Source organism: Cricetulus griseus, chromosome 6 (assembly GCF_003668045.3).
Source record: "Cricetulus griseus strain 17A/GY chromosome 6, alternate assembly CriGri-PICRH-1.0, whole genome shotgun sequence".
Lineage (NCBI taxonomy): Eukaryota > Metazoa > Chordata > Mammalia > Rodentia > Cricetidae > Cricetulus > Cricetulus griseus.
This window is the reverse complement of record NC_048599.1, coordinates 47103220-47124066: the sequence shown is the minus strand read 5'-3', so window position 1 is coordinate 47124066 and position 20847 is coordinate 47103220. Positions and strand designations below refer to the sequence as shown.

General features: G+C 45.9%; 1 protein-coding gene across 7 annotated transcripts in view; it reads left to right on the top strand.

Moving 5' to 3' along the window:
* Positions 1-4399: 4399 nt before the first annotated feature.
* Smox (spermine oxidase) overlaps positions 4400-20847 on the top strand; it is a 51086-nt gene continuing 34638 nt past the window's right edge. Inside the window, exon 1 of one of the 7 annotated variants that reach the window (XM_035446311.1) lies at positions 4400-4421. The gene's annotated coding sequence lies outside the window, so the exon portion shown is untranslated. Of the gene's footprint in view, positions 4422-5454; positions 5479-6098; positions 6302-15329; positions 15355-15637; positions 15812-20847 lie in introns of those variants that run through there. The other 6 variants (XM_035446310.1, XM_027421734.2, XM_027421735.2 and 3 more) reach the window with 6 other exon arrangements.

The window sequence follows — 20847 nt, the reverse complement described above, 5'->3', positions numbered from 1 at the left end:
ACTTTTGTACACTGCTTATACTGGTAATAATACAACTGTGTGATGGGCTGAGGGCTGTGGAACTCTGCATTGAAAAGGTGAGTCACTAGTTATAAATGATACCTTAACAAAAGAGGGGAATAAACAAGGAGTCTTCTGTCTCATGCACCCCACCCCCAAGTCTCTGACACAGAAGCACATATGTTATGTTGCAGAGACGCCAAGTCACACACAGACGATACATCAATTCTACATTTTCTCATTTTATTTTATGATTCTCTCCCTGCCCCCAAACACCTCCACCCCACACCGGATACATTTGTGGCTGTCGAGTGGGATTCCCAGGACTGTGTTTTCAGTCCTGTTCCCTGGGTAGCTGTAGTTGATGAGTTCTCCACCTGCTTTGCTAAGTACTGGATCAGATGAACACATTTGGCCCTTCTCTCCCCCATCTCAAACTTCCTCCGGTATACGTGGATACAAGATAACCCCGAGCAACTCAGGAAGTTTGCGTTCCAGTGTGGAAAATAACTTCAAATACTATTAAAAAGTATAGTAAGTTTACCAAAAGCACCCTGACTTGGTAGGATGAGCAGGCGCTACACATCAGGACATTTCAGGACTGTCGAAGGACTATGTAACCATTTTGAGGCCAAATGCAAGAAGCCAGGTGGCAAGGCAACATGATGCAAACGGTGACATTCGAGAAAGGCACAACTATAGAGACAGTGAAATTACCTGTGGTAGCCAGGGGCTCTAAAGGAGGGAGACATGCTGGGGGACCACAGCAGATTTTTCAGAAGCAAAACTGTTCTTCTGTAAGAACTATAGTACCAGGTATCTTAGGGTTTCCTATTGCCATGATGAAACATCATGACCAAAAAGCAAGTTGGGGAGGAAAAGATTTATTATGCTTAAATTTCCATATTGCTGTTTACCATCAAAGAAGTCAGGATAGGAACTCAAGCAGGGCAGGAACCTGGAGGCAGGAGCTGACGCAGAGGCCATGGAGGAGTGCTGCTTACTGGCTTGCTTCCCATGGCTTGCTCAGCCTGCTTTCTTATAGAACCCAGGACCATCAGTCCAGGGATGGCAGCACCCACAATGGGCAGGGCCCTCCTGCATCAATCACTAATTAAGGAAATTCCCTACAGCTGGATACTATGGAAGCATTTTCTCAATTGAGGTTCCCTCTCATAACTCTAGTTTGTGTCAAGTTGACATAAGGCCAGCACACTGAATGTCTGTTATTCATGCTTGTCAAAAGTCATAAACAAGTCTCATAGAAACTGGACTTCAGTCATCAACCTGGGCTCATTGGTACCACCCCACTGCAAGAATATTATAAATAGGGGTAATTGTGTGCGAGCGGGGATGGGAGGCAGTATCAGAGAACATATAGGGAAACTCTACTCTATACTCATTTTAACCTAAAACTTCTAAAACAAAAAAGTCTACTAGTTTGAAAAATCTCTGAAGTGAGGTTGCATGTTAAATAGGAAGGCATTTTAGATTTGATGAAGCATCCTTTGAGGTACAGTTGTTTAAGTAAGCATAATGAGATAAAAATGTTGTGTCATGTCAAGGAGCTGTGAGATGGCTCAGCAGCTTAGGATCCTTGCTGCCAAGGCTGACAACCTGAGTTCTGTCCCCAGAACCTACAAGAGGGAGGAGAGAACTGACTCCCCTAAGTCGTCTTCTTGTTTCCACACAAGTCCCATGGCACCCATGCACATACATACACACTCACATGCTCAAAACAAATAGTAAATAAACACAGTGTGGTGTCATGATTTCATTGACAGCATTAAAGATTTTATTATTATATATTTTGGCACATTTTTATTTCAAAAATTATGTGTTTTGGGGCAGTTGGGGGATGGTGGATCTTGAGATACTTAAAACTCAGGCAGGCTGACACAAACAAAACCCACATGGTTCCAGGTTTCTGAGCTGCCTACACTAGCAAGGTTTAATGAGACAGAAAGCAGAGTTGCCATCAGCAGAGGCTGAGGGTTAGGCAAGACCGGGGTTAGTGTTTAATGGATACGTGATTTTAGTTTAGGACAATGGAAGTTCTGGATGTGGGTAGAGATAATAGTTATCCAAACTGTCATATCCAATGACATTGAACTATACACTTGAAATTATATCTTTAATGTGGTATATTTATATAATTTACTATATTAATTATTATAATTGTGGGGGTGTTAATATGTACCATGGTGTGTGTTTGTCAGACAACTTTGTGGAGTCAGTTCGCTTCTACTTTTACATGGATCCTGGAGTTGTAACACAGGCCTTTAGGCTTTTACAGACGATCCATGTCACCTGCCCTAATAGAATATGTATTTTAATATGTGCATGGAAAGGGAATAAAGTTTGATTTGAGACATGCTAAGATTAAGATGCTCGGGCAGTTGGATCAGGCAGTGACCCAAGTGTCAATAAAGATTTAGCAGGTGCCATGTTAGAACCATTAGGACAGAGAGAAGGTAGGGAAACGGGTAGTGGTAGTCAGGATACACTGGTAGAGTGTGGTGGTGTCCAGGGAGGTAAGAGAAGACAAGAGAGTGAGTATAGGGTCAAAATTATCAAGTGGAAAGCACGCCTTGTGGGAGGCAGCAGTCAGTGTACCGGTTTTGTGAGGGACTGGGAGAGGTGACAACTACCAGATGCGGCCAGATGGAAGTGTTTGGTGTTTTAGCACAGTGCCTCCTACTGATGAAAGCCAGGTTGACGTGGGCTGGGAAGGAAGGAGTGGGTGACCCCTCATAACCCTTTGAAGAAGTTCTGCTCTGGACTGAGGAGTGGTGATTTACACTCCCTATGCATGCTGGGGATGACTCTGCACATACGGAATGGCTCGCTAGAGAAGGAACCATGGTCTAAACAGGAGAGGGAGGAGAATTGAAGGAGGAGCATGAGTGATGAAAGGACCGTTGGAGGAAGCAGGACACCCCCAGCACCTTCCAGAAGAGACGGTGGTCCTGATGTGAATGAGGTTGGAGATGTAGTGGTGAGAAAACAATGGTTTTTGTCAACTTGACACAACTCAAGACTCATCTGAGAAGATGTAACCTCAGCTGAGAACATGCTGCTATCAGATTGGCCTACAGACAAGCCTATGGGACATTTTCCGGGTTAGTGATTCATGTGGGAGGGTCTAGCTCCCTGGGCACATGGGCACTGAGTTGTATAAGAAAGCAGGTTGAGCATGCCATGGGGGATGGAGCCAGTCAACAGTGTTCCTCCATGGCCTCTGCTTCAGTTTCTGCCTGTAGGTCCTGCTGTGAGTTCCTGACTTCCCTCAGTGTTTTGTGACCCGAGAGTTATTCGATGAAATAAACCCTCCTCAAGTTGCTTCTGATCATGGTCTTTAGTGCCACAATAGAAACACTAACAATGGCTTCTGTGTTCTCAGTGAAGTGAAGCTGGGTCACCAGATGGGCTGGTTAGGGGGTGTAAGAGGCTTGCAAACTCGTAAGAAAGTAGAAAGAAGTCACAGTGGGGACTGAGAAAGACAACTCCCGGGGCAAGGGCAACGGGCTGGCAGGGCAGTGCTCTGGGAAGCCTGTGGCCTGAATATGTAGCAACCTTCCTAGTCTTCCGAGGATGTGAAGAGAGCCCGGGCTTAAGCCACTTGTGGCTCTCAAAGTAAGTTCATGGTCCAGGAGCACCAACCTGGGAACTCAGAAAGGCAGACCGCAGGCCCCTCCCCCGCACCACTGAACCACAAACTGTGGGTGTGAGGCCTGGTTTGCTCAGTTTCTCACAAGCCCTCCAGTGTTTCTGAAAGCTTAGAAGCACTGAAGGGGGGTGGGGGGTGGGAAGGAGCCAGGGACATATGCATGAGCAAGTCCAGGCAAGCATGGCGGCTGTCCTCCCACGCAGAAGAAGGTCTTTCCTCTTACTGATCTACCAATCCACATAGGGAATGAAGTGCCATTTTTAGAGGAACTCTCAAATCTTTCTAATGAAGTGTTTAAAAAACAAATATGCTGAAGACAAGTAACATCTCTCAAATGCATCCATCTATGTTATCTCTTGAGACTGAATTCGAATGTTGAGCTTTGTGTCTTGCTCTTTGCCCTTGCCCACTGTGCCTTGAAAGGCCTCCGACTGTCCTTCCCAGCTTTCTCCTTCCAGGATAGCCACAAGGAGGTAGGACCACCTTTCCATATGGTTCACTTCCAGCTTTCAGTGCTGCTGGGGGGGGGGGGATGAAAAGCAACGAACAGGCTGTTATCCTAGAGGAGCGCTTTGCTTCTCAACTGAGATGGAAGCAAGGATGACTCAGAGCCAGTCCTGCTAGTGACTCACATGATGCTCTGTTTATGGGTAAGTGCTTCTCCCAGGAAGTTGACAGCCCTATCCTCCTACCTGAGTCACGAGCCCTGTGGTGCTCCTGTCAAGGCAAAATTACCACCAAGACCAGGGAGGTGAGCCAAAAAAGATGTGGGTTCTAGAAAACCTGAGGGTTGAAGTTTAAGTTTAGGAGGTTCAAATTTGTTCCTGATTTGCTGGTGGCCTTGGGCAGACCGACAAAGGGTTCAGTGTTCTTATATGAAAATGGAGATATTGTGTGACCTAAAATATTAGCAGATCCAGGAGCCATCCCAAAGGGGCAAAAGTAAACCAGGGCTCTGGAAGTCATCCTAACTGGAGATACTTTCTGGCACCAAAGGGAGAGGTCCTGGGATGACCTAATCACTGAAGATTTCCAGGACAATCTGTAGCTTGAGCAAGGCCTGGTAAATGGTGGAAGAAGGACAAATGGGGGGTCTCTAGGAGACAAGGAACAGGGACAGGATAGGAGGAGGTCAAATATAGTGACTCAGTGGCAGGGTCTTGAGTGTCCAGAGAGAGAGAGAGAGAGACAGAGACAGAGACAGAGACAGAGACACAGAGGGAGACAGAGACACAGAGACAGAGACACAGAGAGACAGAGGCAGAGAGAGACAGAGACAGAGACAGAGACAGAGACAGAGACAGAGGAGCTTGGCAAGTACAGTCATAGCATTTTGGGACCCCATCCACACATCTCTGTCTCCTTCACTGTCTTTGTTTTCATTGTCTTTGTTCTTCTCCATGTGTTACAACTGCCCACCCCACCCTACCTGCCCTTGCATTTCCTCCTGTCCTCTTCTCTCTTCCCTTTTCTACATCATGGAGCATCGAGGGCAGGCCTTGTGTGGGCTAAGTCCTTCCTTTCCTGTTTAGTTGGTATGTGGCATCTGTTATAGAGACAGCCATCAGTTCATCCTGTTTACTCCTTGCTGACACATAGGTTGTGGTCAGCAAACCTATCTACCAAGGCCCCCCAGTGTGGGAAGGGCCAGGATGCTGACACACATTGTGACTAGATTTGTTTGTTTCACTGCAGCCAAGGAGGTTCAGTGTTCTCTATGCATCCATGTCTGGGACAGTCAGCTGGGCTGCTGACGTCAATGGCCCGGCAGCCTGGGCACGGCTCAGGACTCAGAACAGACCTTCGGAGTGAGTGCACATTGCGCAGCTCTTCAGAAAGTGTGTGTGTGTGTGTGTGTGGGGGGGGGGGGGATCTCAGTAGTGAGAAGGGCTGCACAGGGCGTGGGAACATTGAAATGTACCTTAATTCCAGTGTTTATTTCTCATGAGCTAGTTAGGTACATATAAGTAAAGGAGCCCTGAGTGAGCGTGTTTTTCCCACATGCCCTCTCTGTCTGCCTCCCTCGATTGAGTCTTTCTGTAATGCATGCGATTTGGTATACCTTCCTTAGTTGTTGTTTTTTTCTTTTTCTTTTCCCTAAATCCTGAGTAATGGTCTGTTTAGGCTGTAAGTGGATGAACATTTCTGAGTTGGTGGCAGGAAGTGGGCATGGCCACGGGATGGTGGTGGTGGTGGTGATGGGCATTTACAAGGAGGCATGATTCTTGCCTAAGACCACATTCCTAAACTCTGAGTCCAAGGGCCTAAATCCACAAAGATCGTGAGACAAAAAGCCAGGGAACAAGCAGCGCTCACGTAAACGAATAGTCTAGGTGAGGGGTTTTGAATAATCTGAGGGAGGCCTGGGATTTCCTGAACCCAGAGCTTTCCAGGCAGCTGGTCTTCTGGCCTGGTTGCACATCAAGTATGAAAGGGAAATGCCAACAGTCCTGGCTTCCTTCTAGGAGGGAGAATCCACTGTGTTTCTCTCCTGCTTCCCTTGGTGGGGGAGAAGAAACAGTCTATACCCAAGGCTGCTGCCACCTCCAGTATTGCTTGTAAGGATTGGTTAACGTTCCAGGCTTTAAAGAACCTGCCTGCCCCAGGAATCTGTTCCCGAAGATAAGAGAGGTATCCCTTGGAAATGTTCCTCTCTTGTTTATTATCTGCAAAGATGACTGCCAAGGTTTCCCAAGACTTCTCTGTGCATATTTGTTATGTGATGGCTTGTGTTTCCCCAAAATGATATGTTGGAGTCTTACTCCCTGGTACCTCAAGTCTGACATTATATGGCATTAATTGGAAATTTATTACTACTACTACTACTACTACTATTATTATTATTATTTCGAGATAGGGTCTTTCTACACATCCTTGACTGTCCTGGAACTCTCTCTACAATGGCCAGGCTGGCCTTGAACCCACAGAGATCCGCTTGCTTCTGCCTCCTTCCTGAGTGCTGGGATTAAAGGTATGCACCACTATGCCCAATTCTTTACAGATAAAATCAAACACAATGAAATGAAGTTATTATGACTATTTATAGATGATAGCCAAAACCAAGGTGATACATCTGGAAGTCACAAAATGGCAAAGACTGCCTGCACTTTCCAGAAGCCAGGAGAGTAGTGCGGAATGGATTCTCCCTCTTAGAGGCACCGATCTTGCTGGCATCCATCCTGATTGCGGACTTCTGCCTACCACACCTCTGAGACAGTGAATTGTGTTATTTAAGCCATTAATCTGTGCTATTCATAATGGACACCCCAGAGAACGCTCAGCTCTACTACACGTGGTGGACTGGGCTTATCTTTTTTTCTTTTATTTTTGAGATTATAATATAATTACAGCGTTTTTCCCTTTCTTTCCCCACCCATTACTTTTCTCTTGAGTCCTGGCTGACTTTATGACTTCTGGCGCAGAGTGTGGGAGACATGATTACCTGCCAGACCTGGGCCAGAGTCTTATGATGCTTAGCAGCTTCCGTTTAGATCCTCTGAGAAACCATCTGCCATGCTGTAAGGAAGTCTAGACTGTTCTGCTGGTGACGTCCTGTGTGGCTGCAGCTGAATTTCCTTTTGCTGTGTCTAATTGATACCATATGGCAGCAGAACTGTCTAGTTAACTCAAAGAATTGTGAGAAATAAAGAGTTTTGGTTAAGCTACTAGGTTTGGGGGAGTTATGCAGTAACAGACACCTGAAGGTACATTTTCATTTATTCTGGCAAGCACTCCATTACCTCTCCCACTGTTTTCCTAAAACCTCCAGTTCTACCTTGCTACCCTTCTTCTGAATAGATTCTGAGTTTTCTGGCTCTCCATATTACTTCCTTTTATGTAGTAAGATGTTTTTTTCTCTTCTGGGGGGCCCACCACCCAGCTCCCAAATGAATCACACATGGAGGTTTATTATTAGTTATAAATGTCCAGCCTTAGCTTGGCTAGTTTCTTGCCAGCTTCTCTTAAATTAACCTGACTACCTTTTGCCTCTGGGCTTTTCCTGTTCTCTGACTTTTGTAAATCCTACTCTTATTCTGTGGCTTGCTGTGTAGCTGGATGACTGGGTGCTGGCCCCTGACATCCTCGTCTCCTTGTTCTCTTGCTCCCTCTTGGTTCTCCTATTTATACCCTCTGCCTGCCAGTTCTGCCTATCCTTGCTCCTGCCTCTGTATTGGCCATTCAGCTCTTTATTAGGACCATCAGGTGTTTTAGACAGACAAAGAATCACAGCTTCACAGAGTTAAACAAATGCAGTATAAACAAAAGTCACCATCTTAAAATAATATTCCACCACATTTTTACATACAAAGTTTTAGGGATTACTCTCATTGGCAGGGCCTGCATTGTGTGATCATCTTTGTAGATGGATGTTTCTTTGGGCTCCACTTCCTCTCAGAGTCCTCTCTGTCCCTGGAAGTCCCACCTAGCCTCTTTCTAGCTATTGGCGGTTCAGCTTTTTATTACACCAATCACAGCAATACATTTTAACACACTGTACAAATATCCCACAACATTTCTCCCCTTTTTGTCTAATAAAAAGGAAAGGTTTTAACTCTAATTATATTATAATTATATACAGTAAGTAACATTATATACAATAAGAACAATTATCAAGTAAGAATTACATTCACAATGTTCAATACATTTGTATTTGTCAAATTTTGAGAGATTATTCTATTATCTATCTCTATCTTAATGAGTCCACAGTTTTATACTTAAACCATTTTCCACTATAACTTGTATTACTATCCTAAAAAATCTTTTTAGATCTAAAAGCATCTTCTTAGATAAACAACTTAAGCTTTTACGTTTCCCAACCTTATAAACTTTACATCTCTTATGTAAGTTCCTTTTTTGAATTTGATATCAAAGAAAACTGTAAAACTATAACTATCTAGTCTTTAACTCCATCAAAGACCCAAGAAGGATACAATATTAATTGAGTAAACAGGAAGTGTAGAGCAAACAATTCCCAAAACTACAGAAACAACATAGACAGCTGACTACCTGGATAGTCACCCAAGTTCCTCTGCAAGTTGGGGCATCCATCTTTGGCTTACAGGCCTAGAATATTTGACAGACTTTTCTGAGAAGCAGGAATTTTGAAGAACTGTCCTACCTTGTCTTAGCAAAGTTGGCAGCTGCCTTCTTTTGTTTCCTCCTTGTCCAGTTTGGATGGTATACTGTCAGCAGTCAGTGCAAGGGTAGTTTCTTGCCCAGTGTATAACTTTGCCACAATAAAAGCAAACTCCATATGGAGGTTCTTTGATGTCCATTATCCTTTTTTGAAGCAAACTGGTGCTTCCAGGAGCAGACATGTCTCACTGCCACAAAAAGCCTTATGTTATTAAAACATTTAAAATGCCATTATCTATAGGTCTTTGAAGTATTTGGAGACCATCTATCCATCTAAAATGTATTTCTGTATGGCCTTGAAAACATACCTAGCAGGACTACAAGTTTTATTGTTATAGATGACTAGCTACTAGCCCAAATTTCTTAATTATCCTATGAGGTTTATAATAATAGCTTTTAAGGACTAGAACTTTACATTACATTTTTAAGTGAGCTGCATAGGTACAATACCTTAAACAGGACTAGAAACATATACAATACAACAAAGTAACCTTAAATTTGTATCACTATATAAAAATCCATACCAATGTAAAATATTTGAGACTAGTGGTTGTTCAAAAGTAGACTCAACAACCCATTCTTTTATCCCATCATTCTATATTCCCCCTTTTGCCCTTCAGAAAGAGATCCCTGAGTCTAATCTCCTTTGTTTAGCTTTTTTCCTGACCATCACCAACAACGACTTATATACAACCCCTGTAAATGATGATGAACATCCATAATCTATTGAATGACCAAACCACCCACCCCACCTGTTGGGAATGCGGATGTTGTGTTCTCTAGAGTGCTTCCATTTGTCTGGGGGTGATGGAATTTTTAGGGAACCCTGAGAAAATTGGGATAATGGTCAAGACCTGGGACAGCTAGCTGTATTATTTTTTGTTTAGTCTCTGTGTGATAGGAAGGTGTAGAGATTATCTGAATTCTTGGCTAGATAGTCTGTGAGGCTGGCCTGTGTCAGCTAGCAGCTTTGAAGTTGTTTTGGATGCAGAATTTTGAGGTAATTGCAGCAGAGGCATTCTGAGAGGCTGGATCACCTGAGCTACTTGTCTTTATCAGTGTCTGGTCCTTTTTTTTTTTCTGCAAACACACAAACTTTCAAAAGTAACATATATATCTACATTAACACGAGTATGGAACTTACAGTGTGGACAAGTCAGTTAAAGATTTTTTTCTTTATGTTTGAGCAGGTAAAAGGCATCTGATAACTTTACAAGTTTGTTTGGAACCAAACCTCCATCCATGCCATATGAAAGGATGGCATGTAAAAAATAAATTATGAGAACTCTGTAGCCAACAAGATTTATCATGTCTCACCCAGTCTCAAAGCTGTTTCCATAGTAGAGGGATGAGAATATATGTCACCTCTCCTGTAGTCTTTCTTGGCTTATTTTTCATGCCTCTAGTCAAGATTTTCAGGAGGTCTTCCCCCAAGCAAATCTTACCTTCATTAATTTTGAAAAGAACCATAACTTTTTGTTTCCTGTGGAAACAAAGGCGTAACCTCTCCCCAAATGCATCATATTTTCTGACTTCCATTTTGAAGTTAAGACATTCTTAAAATATATAGGTTGGTTTAATTGAGCAGTTTCATAATCCAATGTCTCTCAGCAGCTATTGTTTTTTTTATGTTAGCATTTAAACAATTCAAAGTCAATAAAGTATCATACAGGAACCAGATACCCTGTGTATTTCCCATCTTTATATGACTTATTTTTTATATTTATTTTTTCTTTAAAGACTTTACTTATTACTTTTAAACTATTTTTTCTGTGACTGTCTATACCCATTTTCTTTTCTTTCTTTAGCATCTAAGCACATTTTAAAACACACTGTACCTTTTTAGAGGTTTTCTGTGTCTGGACCTGGCTTTACTAAGCACCTGCAGGGTTCTCTGACTGCACGAGACAAATCTTAAACTGCCATGTCAGCTGCCACCTGACTCAGCTTAGTACATGGCACTGGCACATGGCTTTGGCTCCAGACCACAGGCAGTGGCCAGTATGTGCCTCTGTATGCCAAGCACTAGCTTGCCTGGGAGACTGCAGGACTAGGAAGCCATGTCCAGCTCCTTGTCTAGAATTTTTCTTAGCTTTCTCAGGCTCTACGTTTGGGTATTTGAACCTCCACATTGGATGCCATATGTAGACAGATTTTTCTTTTCGGCACAAGTTCACCAATAAACGACATGGAGGCTTATTAATTATGAAAGCTTGGCCTTAGTTTAGGCCTGTTTTTAACTAGTTCTTATAACTTAAATTAACCCATTTATATTAATCTACATTCTATCACGTGGCGTTATCTCTCTTCCATCTTGCACCTCCTGTTACCTCTCTGTGTCTCCTGGTGTCTCTGCCCTTCTTCCTCCCAGAGTCCTCTCTGTTTCCAGAAGTCCTGCCTAACCTTTCTAGCTATTGGCTTTTCAGCTTTTTATTACACCAATCACAGCAATACATTTCCACACAGTGTACAAATATCTCACACCACATCTTAGCTGCAAAGGAGCCTGGGAAAGAGAGGTTCTGGCTTTGAAGTAGGGATGTGGAGAAGGATTTGTGGCTTGGGAAGTTCCTCAAACATAGAAAAATATTCCCAAAGTTCTGGCACCTTGTGCTTCAGCCCTCTGGCTGGGGTCCTTTTATTTTACCCAGATAGAAATCATGGGTGAGTGCTTCCACCTGTGATCTTTGGCAGCTTCTGTATCCCCACCCCCGGTGTTTGACAATAATATGTGAAGCAGGAGGTAGGTAGGAGCCACAGTAGGCGGTACCCTATAGTGTTACAACCCAGGGCATTTGGGACCATCAGCTTTGCAAGTATTGTGATGTCTATTCTTGGCTGTCAACTTGACTGCATCTGGAATGAAGTGTGAATGCCTATTCTAATCTGGCTGCTTGAGGTGGGAAGACACACCTTTAATCCAGATCTTTAATTCAGATCTAATCTGGGCCACACTTTTTGCTGGAAGTCTATATAATATATAAGGACATGGAAGAAGGAAGCTTTTACTCCTTGACTGCTTGTCTTCCCTCTTGCTGGCAAGTCCATTTCTTCATTGGCATTGGAACCTACTTCTTCCGGATTCCAACATATACTGAAGACCAGCTGAGACATCCAGCCTTGTGGACTGGGCAACTACTGCTTCCTTGGACTTTCTGTTCATAGCCAGCCATTGTTGGCTTAGCTGGATTATAGCCCGTAAGTCATTCTGATAAATGAGAGGCAGCACAGGAAGGTGTTTCTCAGATGATGCATCAAGAACCAAATCTGTCTAGCTAGGAAACGAGCATTTGGGCCAATCACAACATATCTCATGTACAAATGGTGGTTTGGGTTTGCACCAATGATAGCAAACCTAACATACAAATGGTTATTTATGTTTACAGGTCTAGAATAGGTGTGGCAGTCCCTCTACTAGGCCACTAGGGGAAGTGTGTTCCCTCTGTCCTGGGTGGAGATGGTTGTGGGGTCATCTAAGTTCATTTGGACTTCAGATAGCAAAGAGTCTGCTACAAACTGAAACAGTCTTGCCTGACTTTGTGCCTTCAGGAGCCAGAAAAAAACAGGGCAATCTTTGTGTCCATGGAGTGTTCCAAACAGCTGCAACTGGCCTAAGGGTAGTTCACTTGGATGTTTGACTGGCAGTCTTTTGCTCAAAAAAAAAAAAAAAAAAATCAAGGCAGACAGAAAACAATAGAGACAGAATCCAGTAGCTGATAATTAGGGAGCAAAATCTCTCCATTACCCAACATTTTTGCTTACTGACAAGAACATAAATATCAGTAGTACCTTCAATAAGAACTTAAAAACTTATCATTAATAGTGATTTTTTTGTTTTTGTTTTTGTTTTTCAAGACAGGGTTTCTCTGTGTAGCCCTAACTGTCTTGGAACTTGCTCTGTAGTCCAGGTTGACCTCAGAGATCTGCTTGCCTCTGCCTCCAGAGTACTGGGATTAAAGGCATGTGCCACCATGCCCAACTAGTAGTAGCAATTTTAAAACAGTTTTAACAGTGCTTAATACCCACCTAGTACCCCAGGAATAGGTGAATCTTTCTTATCTGTGTCAGTTGGAACATGTGTATCTTTAATGGCATTTGGAGGGGAACTTATGACATGCTTGCCACACACAGCTCTGGGCCTGTCCACCTTCTGGTAGTAAATAGGGCCTTGTAATTCTTCTTCTTCACTCTCTATCCATATGGCTTCGACTTGAAGGACTGACTTTGGGCATCACCTCAGGGATTGCATTGGGATGGTATATGACCCAGTCAGAGCCAACTAAAGAAAAGAGGGTGTGGTCTGTGAGGATGGAGCCTAGAGTTGCTGACAACATGTTCTCACTGTAAGGAGCAGTTAGGAATAGGAAGACCAAGTCTGAATTTTTATTTATTTATTTTTTTGAGCCTTTGCTTACCTGAGTCAGTTATACTGCTGGGCTTTTCTGTTACATAAGTAACTAAATCCTCTGTTTATTTGTTCAAAAGCCATTTAAGTGGTTTCCTACCCAATGAGGCCAGATTAATATTTTTATTTAATACAACCCTTTGGGGCAGGTACTATTTATTAAGCCCATTTTACCTTTGAGGGAGCTGAAACAATAAGGCACTAAATAACTTGCCTAAGACCAAGTAACTACATAGAGGCAGAATTCACCCAAGGGCTTGAGCCCTTAAAGCCATCCTTAACCAGTCTACTCATTGGGGAGGAGGAAGGAGTCACAGAGGAAAGTGTGAAGTCTACCTGAGTTTAACCCCAGGAGGAGGTGGTATTTAAAAAAGGGGTGGGAAGAGGGACTTCAAGCTTGGTCAATGACAAGACCTTTTGAGTGAGAAGAAACTTCATATGAAATTCACTTGCCCCCGATTGAAGTTTGTTCCTAGGTGGCTCCCTCTGACAGGGAATATCAGATCCCATTTCTGCAAGGCCATGTCTGCTCTCTGGGCCTCCTTTTAAAACTCAGTTTTGGGGACTGGACCCAGAACTTTGGATATGTCAAAGTGTTCTTCTGCTGAGCTACACCCCTACTCCTTGTTCCTTTGAGACAGGCTTTCATTGTGTAGCTCAGCCTGGCCTTGAAGTTTGGTATGTAGCCAAGGCTAGCCTTGAACTCTGTAACCCTCCTGCCTTGGCCTCCTGAGGCTGGGATCACAAGTTATAATATCATCACATCCAGTTTCTCTCTTGGCTGAACCTATAGTGACCTGTGCTCAGCATCAGCCTGGTGTTCCAGGTTGAAATCAGGGGAGGGCACCCTCCTGAGACACAGCCCAAAGCGGGGGCTTTGCTGACACTAAGGACTTGTATTCCCTTGGAGCCAGTGCTGACCTGCTGTATTACCAATAAAACATGAAAACTGAACAGGGTGTAGAGTTGGCTAATTAGTTTCTCTCTCTCTCTCTCTCTCTCTCTCTCTCTCTCTCTCTCTCTCAGAGTGGGGTTCAAGACAGGATTTCTCTGTGTAGACCTGTGTAGTAGCCATCTGTAATAGCCCCTGTAATAGCCCTTCTTTGTGAGGCTTCTTGGGTCCAGAAGACTTGGCGGGTCCATACCTGAGAGGGGAGTGTGGATTGAGAAAGGGAGGGTAAAGACACTAAGGAAAAGAGAGACACAGGATAGAGTCAGGAAGACAATCTGGTGAATACTGAATGCACCAAGTTTATTTTTCAACATTCTTATGTACCCCAACCAAAAAGGGGAAGATGGCAAAAGACTTCTTTACTATGATACAAGGAAGAAACAGACTTTCTTCCTTAATTCTCCAAACATTTGGTAATGTTTAGTCTAAGGTAACCACACCTTAGACTAAGTTTCGAACTATCTGGCCTTGAGCGTTAAGAATAACCATATCTCAGACCAAGTCTCTTGTTATTAGGTGAGACACCCATGCCGCACCAAACATCCTACAGTAGTCACGCCGTAGACCTTTAGGTCTTATCACTTTAACCATGGAAGAGTAGGGGTAGTTTTGAACTCTCTAACCTTATGCCAAGATGAAGCGAAGCGCCCGGACAGCCCCGACTGTCCTGGAACTTACTCTGTAGTCTAGGCTGGCCTTTAATTGAGAGATTCACCTGGTTCTACCTCCCAGGTACAAGGATTAAGCATTGGTTCTCAACCTGTGGGTTGTGACTCCTTTGGGGTCACATATCAGACATCCTGCATATCAAATATTTACATTATGACTCATAACAGTAGCAAAATTACAGTTAACGAAGTAGCAACGAAATAATTTTATGGTTGGGGTCACCACAACATTAGGAAGTCTCGAGAACAATCCCATTAATGGCATATGCCACCACTGTCCCGCTAACAAATAATTTCTAAGCAATTGTAATTTTTAAAAAAGAAAAAAAGTGCCACTTAATATTAACTTTAGCTTTCGTTAAAAGTTTGGTTTTTTTTTTTTTTAATAGGGAAATACACTTTTAAAAAAGGGCCACTTCAGACCGTGGGCCGGCCTGGCCGTGAGCGGGCTGGTTGGGATGCAAGTGCTCTTTCCCTTTCACCTTAGGTTCCGGGTTGACGTGGACACCCAACCGAGACCTGAGTGAGTAGAGGCAGCCCAGTACGAGAGGGGTTCTCTTTCCTTTCGAAAGGGCGGCTCCTGAGTCTGGGGAAACTGAGGCGGGCACGCTCTTACAGTGCCGGAAGACCTCGTTGGCTTTGCAGGGCGGGGCAGCGCAGGGCTGGCTCTGTTCCTAGGCAGATGGGTGGGTGAGGCGTCCCATTTGCGAGATAGGGGAGCACAGGTGCCTGTGCCCGCGGCGGCTCCAGGCCGGGTGGCCTCCGGCTCCCCGCCCCCGGTGGGCGGGCCCGGGGCGGAGCGCACAGGCGGGGTGGGCCGGGGACGCGAGGCGGAGCGGGGCCCCCGCACAGGCCGCGGCGGCTGGCTCGGCCCTACGGTCCCAGCGGCGGCTGCAGGAGGAAGCCCGGCGGCTGCGGAGGAGGGGAGGCGGAGAGGCCGAGGCCGCTCGCGAAGACGCTCCCCGGCTCCGCAGGGAAAGGTACGGCGCGGCCTCCCCGGCCCGGGCGCAGGCAGCCACGGCGCCGGGCAGGCGAGGGGCTTCCCGAGGAGGCCGGCGGTGGGCAGAGGCGGCTGTCCCGGGCGGCCGCGACCTCGGGGTCCGGGCCGCATCTCCCGGGTGCTCGGCACGGCGGCGCAGACAAAGCCGGCTAGACACTCGGGCGGCCCGGAGGGTGCGCGCTGGGGAGCGGAGAGAGCGCAGCTGGCGGCGGCGGCAGGGGCCCGGTGTCCGCGGGTCTCTGTGGGACAGCGAGAAGAATGGGGAGCAGCTTTCCCGAGGGCCGACCCGGGGCTCGCAGTCTGCCCCAGGCTTGGCGAAAGGCAGGGGGAGTTGGAGCAGTCGCTTTGCCGGGAAGGGGTGTCGAGGCCGGCTGTCTGCCTGGGGGTGGCGCGGCTGTGGAGCAGGTGAGCGGTCCGCGGACCTCTCGGATCTTACACCAGGAGAAAGCACCGCACAGTGACTGGTCCTTCTTCCAGCCATACCTACAGGTTGTTGGAGGAACCTACTGATAGTGTCACAGCATGGTTCTGCCTGGGGTCCACTTGGGGGAAACAGCAGGCGCTGAGTGGAGGTAGCGGGGCTGGGGGTAAATGGAGGGTCAAGAACGTATTTGCCTTCTGCTACCTCTTACAGAGGAAGGGTTTTTACAAGGCCCAAAGGGCCGTGCTTCCTCGTAGGTTCCTGGGCCCTATGACCATCCCTTATGTGTCCCCCAGGTTTCTTACCCAGCAGGTTGTGAGAACAGGCTTATGTCCTTCCTCTCATTTCAGAGTCTCTTTTGGCGTTGATCCTCACCCCCTGGAAGCCAGGGAGCCAATTCCCATTACAGCGTATCTTCCTCCGAAGTTCCATCCTTAGCAGTGGCCCTAAGAGGCACCCAGGGTCTCCAGTGACTGGCCACTCTCTCAGGCTTTGCCCACCTTGCAGGTCTCCTAAAAGCTCTGTCCCAAAGTTGTATCCTTCCCCGGGCTCTCCAGTTCTCTCTCCTGCCTGTCTGCCTTAGCCTGCTTTCCTACAGTCACTTCACTTAGCTCTTAAATGTTGGAAGGCTGCAGGGCTCTGTTTTCAGCACCCCCTTTCCTGGTTCCCCTTCTCCCCATCCCCTGTTCACTTCCTACCCCAGTTTTCATTCTTTCTTATGATTAAAAAAATTTATGAACACAAGTATATCATTTTTGATTTGTTTTATGTGCATTGTTATTTTGCCTGCATGGATATCTGTGTGAGGGTGTCTGATCTCCTGGAACTGGAGTTACAGACAGTTGTGAGCTGCCATATAGGTGCTGGGAATTGAACCCCAGGTCCTCTGGAAGAACAGCCAGTGCTCTTAACCGATGACCCACCTCTCCAGCCTCAAACACAAAGATCTTAAGTGTTTCATGCTCATGATTTTGAATAACAGATTTTGTCTCTGGCCCCAGCTGGGTCATATCACTCTTCTGATTGTTTATCACGTCCTGGTTGACAGAAAACTAATGTGGTTGAAGCAGGATCCTGACAACACTGGAGACAGGAACCTCTCAGGTCCTGCCATCTGAAAATGGCTGGTAATCTACCCATCTTTTAGGACAGGCAGAATGAACTCCTTTCTGCCCACCCTGCACAGCCAGTCCCAGAACAAGGACTTTGGGCTCTTTCCACAAAGCCCATCTAGGATCCATTCTCCATGCTCTGATTCTGCTGCTGTCACCTCAGGCTACTGTTCCATGCCAAGCCACCTTTTAAGTCTCCCAAAGCACTCTAGTAGCCCTCTCTCAGAGCTCCCATTCACCTTCTTCACATCTATTTTTAACAGAGTAGCAAGAGTCACATAGAACATTTTGATCAGATCATTTTATTCCTTGATGGCTTATTACGCTTGAATAAAATCTCAAAGCCTTCCCATGGCCTCTCTGACCCTCTGTCATGTAGCCATTGATGACCTCCCAGCCTATTTGACTCTTGTCCCCTTTATAGTCTCCCTGGCAGACAAATTGAGTTACACCTGTCTCTTCAACATCCTAAGCTTTTCCCTGTCCCAAAGACTTTGCTTGTGATGTCTACCTTGACTTGAAGATTATTTTCCAGGGCTTTTTCTGGTACATGATTGGCTTATATTTTTTAGTTCTAAATTTAAATATAGCCCCCTCAGATACCAGCCTAGCCTATGGAGAAGGCCCCTCCTCTACACGTGATTCTCCATAGAACTTGCTTTACTTTCTTCATTTTATGTTTCAGAGTTGCTAACCCCCTGTTACAGTTGTCTTGATTTTATTTGGTCTTCTTAAGGGCTAGAACCTTGACTGGCTGGCCCATTGCAGGTCTCCTAAAAGCTCTGTCTGTTGACAAGTTGGCCCATTACTGTATCTGAAGCATCTTGCTTGGTGCCCTGTAGGTACCACTCAGGAAATACTGAGCCAAAAAGTTGAGGTTGTGCTAGGCAGAAAGACATGGGCGTTACAATTAGCACAGGAGACTCCTGCAGCCTTAAGTGATCCTGAAGAGTTTTATTTCCACAAAAGCAGTTGTGAAAATTGCTGCAAGAATGTGAGCCAGCCAGGAGGATGTGAAAAAGGGAAGCTGAGAAGATATGGGTACCTTGAGGTCATTCCTGTCTAAAAAAGGAGACCAGGCGTGTGGGGATCAGGGAGGGTTGCAGCTAAGTGATTTCCTTTGCTTCCTTGCCTGGAAATCAAGGTGTACCTGTGTTTGAGACAGTGAGTATGTGGGATGTAGGAAGCAGGGTCTCTAATTCAGGACATGGGGACAGCCTGGGATTTAGTTCCATCTACTCTGTTGGGTGGCTTCTGCATGCTTAAACCCAGGGGGCCAGGGAGCTGAGAGGAAGAAGAAGCTGGGGTTGGGGGAATGCATTTTTATGAACCCTCATCTTGCTATCCACAGAACGGTCAATGGAGTGTTGAATCATGGGGCCAATACTTCAGAGGGGGAGAGCCAGGGGACCTCTGATATGGAAGATAGGGGTACCTAGGCTAGACCCCAAAGTCATACTGTGAGTCAAGTAGTGGAGTTAGGAGTTAACAGTTCATATTTGGGCTAGGATGGCATATCTGGGAAATACCATGAACTGGCATAGGTGGGAGCAAAGAGGACAAAGAGGAAATTTGGCGGAGGGCAAGTGGATTGGCAAGGTCCTAGCGTGCTCAGTGGGCACTAGGTATCGCCTAAGGACTCTTCAGATTGACTCTAATGCTCCTAGCAACTTACGTGGTTGTCCTTTCTTCCATTTTATTGAGGACAGACTGGAGGTATAGGAAGTACAACAACTAATAGTGGCTGAGTGAGGTCTGAACCCAAACCATCTGCCTGTGGAATCCAGGCCTCTTGGATTTGGACCAGTGAAGGGCTTCTTAACAAACAGGGCCTTTCCTGCCTTGAAGGGTGCCTGATACCCTTTAAAGCAGGAGTCTTGCTTGGGGTGGACTGCCAAGATTCTCTGCTTCTGGCCTCACTCTCTTCTGGGTTAGGTGATTGGGGCTCATGCGCACTGATATCAGGGTTCTGGGGGGATGACTTGTGCTTCTAGTCTTAACATTAATTAGAATGTCACCTCTTAGTTTATGTCCCTGTCACTGTTTCTTTGAATTCCCCCTCCCTGGAGAGGACAAAGCTCAATGGGGCTCCAGAGACAAGCTGGCCTTTTCATGATCCCGCCTAGAACAATAAGGCAGTGCTTCAAGCTTGACTCCTGGGAGTCCAGCTGGAGTCTGAGGTAGGCTGGATAGGATATGAGTTCAGAGCTGAGGGATAAAGACGACGGATTGGGAGTGGCATTGGCCTCGTTTTGCCTTGCTGTAAAATGGGATGAGAGAGACATTTTTCTCTGCTGCTGGAGGCGGTGGAGGTCAGCAGTTTTAAAGGGTGCCAGTTCTGGGGTCCAGGCCAAGGCAGCTGTGCCTGTGAGCCTTTTCCGGGATACATCCAGATAAATGACCACCTTTAGGGTATGGGGTGGCCGAGGAGGGGCTGCTGACCACATGGGATGATGTTTATTACAAATTCTGAGCCCCAGAGTTTAGAGGATCTGTTCTTCCACTTGGGCAGATCCCTCATCTCCTCCCAAGAAGAGAAAGTAGGATTGTTGAACATTCTCTTCTGCATTTGGGGAAACTGAGGCACACACCAAGTACATTGCTGTAGTTGTCAGTAGGTTCATGGAGGAGGCCTGTCTGTGCCTGCATCCTAGTTTGCTGAGTTGAATTGGAAGCTAGTGAGGAGCCTGTGCTGGACACTGGATCTTCTTAGATGTCATTGGCATCTGGAATCTCCTGTGCCCAGCCTTGTGTTCAGAGGCAACAGGGACAAAGGGCGAGGTCCTCACTGTTCAGGAAATAAAAGAGCCAGCCATGCCAGGTGCACTTTGGAGAAGCTTCCTGGAAGAAGCTGTGCTGTGAGAGTGTCTCGAAGCCCGTCAGAGGACTGGTGGCATTTCCAGAGTGGAAAAGGAGGTCAGGCCTGGGGAAGTGGGTTGAAGCCAGGCTGGGAAAAGTTTGATTGCCCAGCTGCAGAACCTGGACTTATACCAGGCCCCAGGGAACCACCGAAGGTTACAGGCCATGGCTGTCACAATACGATTAGAGCTGTGGTTAAAAAAAAAAAAAAAATGCTTCTCAGACTTGAGCACAGATACACCACCTGTTCAATTTACTAAAGTGCAGGTCAGTCCTGTCTGAATGAGTGGGTCCAGGGCAAGGTCTGGGAACATGCATTTCCCCCCTTTCCTTTTCGGCCTCTCTTTTTCTCTCTCTTGAGACAGGGTCTCACTCTGTAGCTGTTCTGGATAGAACTCCCTACATAGAACAAACTGGCCTCCAACTCACAGAGACCTTCCTGTCCCTGCCTCCAGAGTGCTGGGATTAAAGGTGTGCCCCACGCCTGGTTAAGACTGGATTTTTAAGAGCATAGGCTGTGCAGAATTGCTACTCCATTGGCCACATATCAGTACAGCGAATTTAGACCTGTGTCCTGCCTGTGTGACAGGCTCAGTTTAGATGGCACCTACAGGAGGTTCCCTC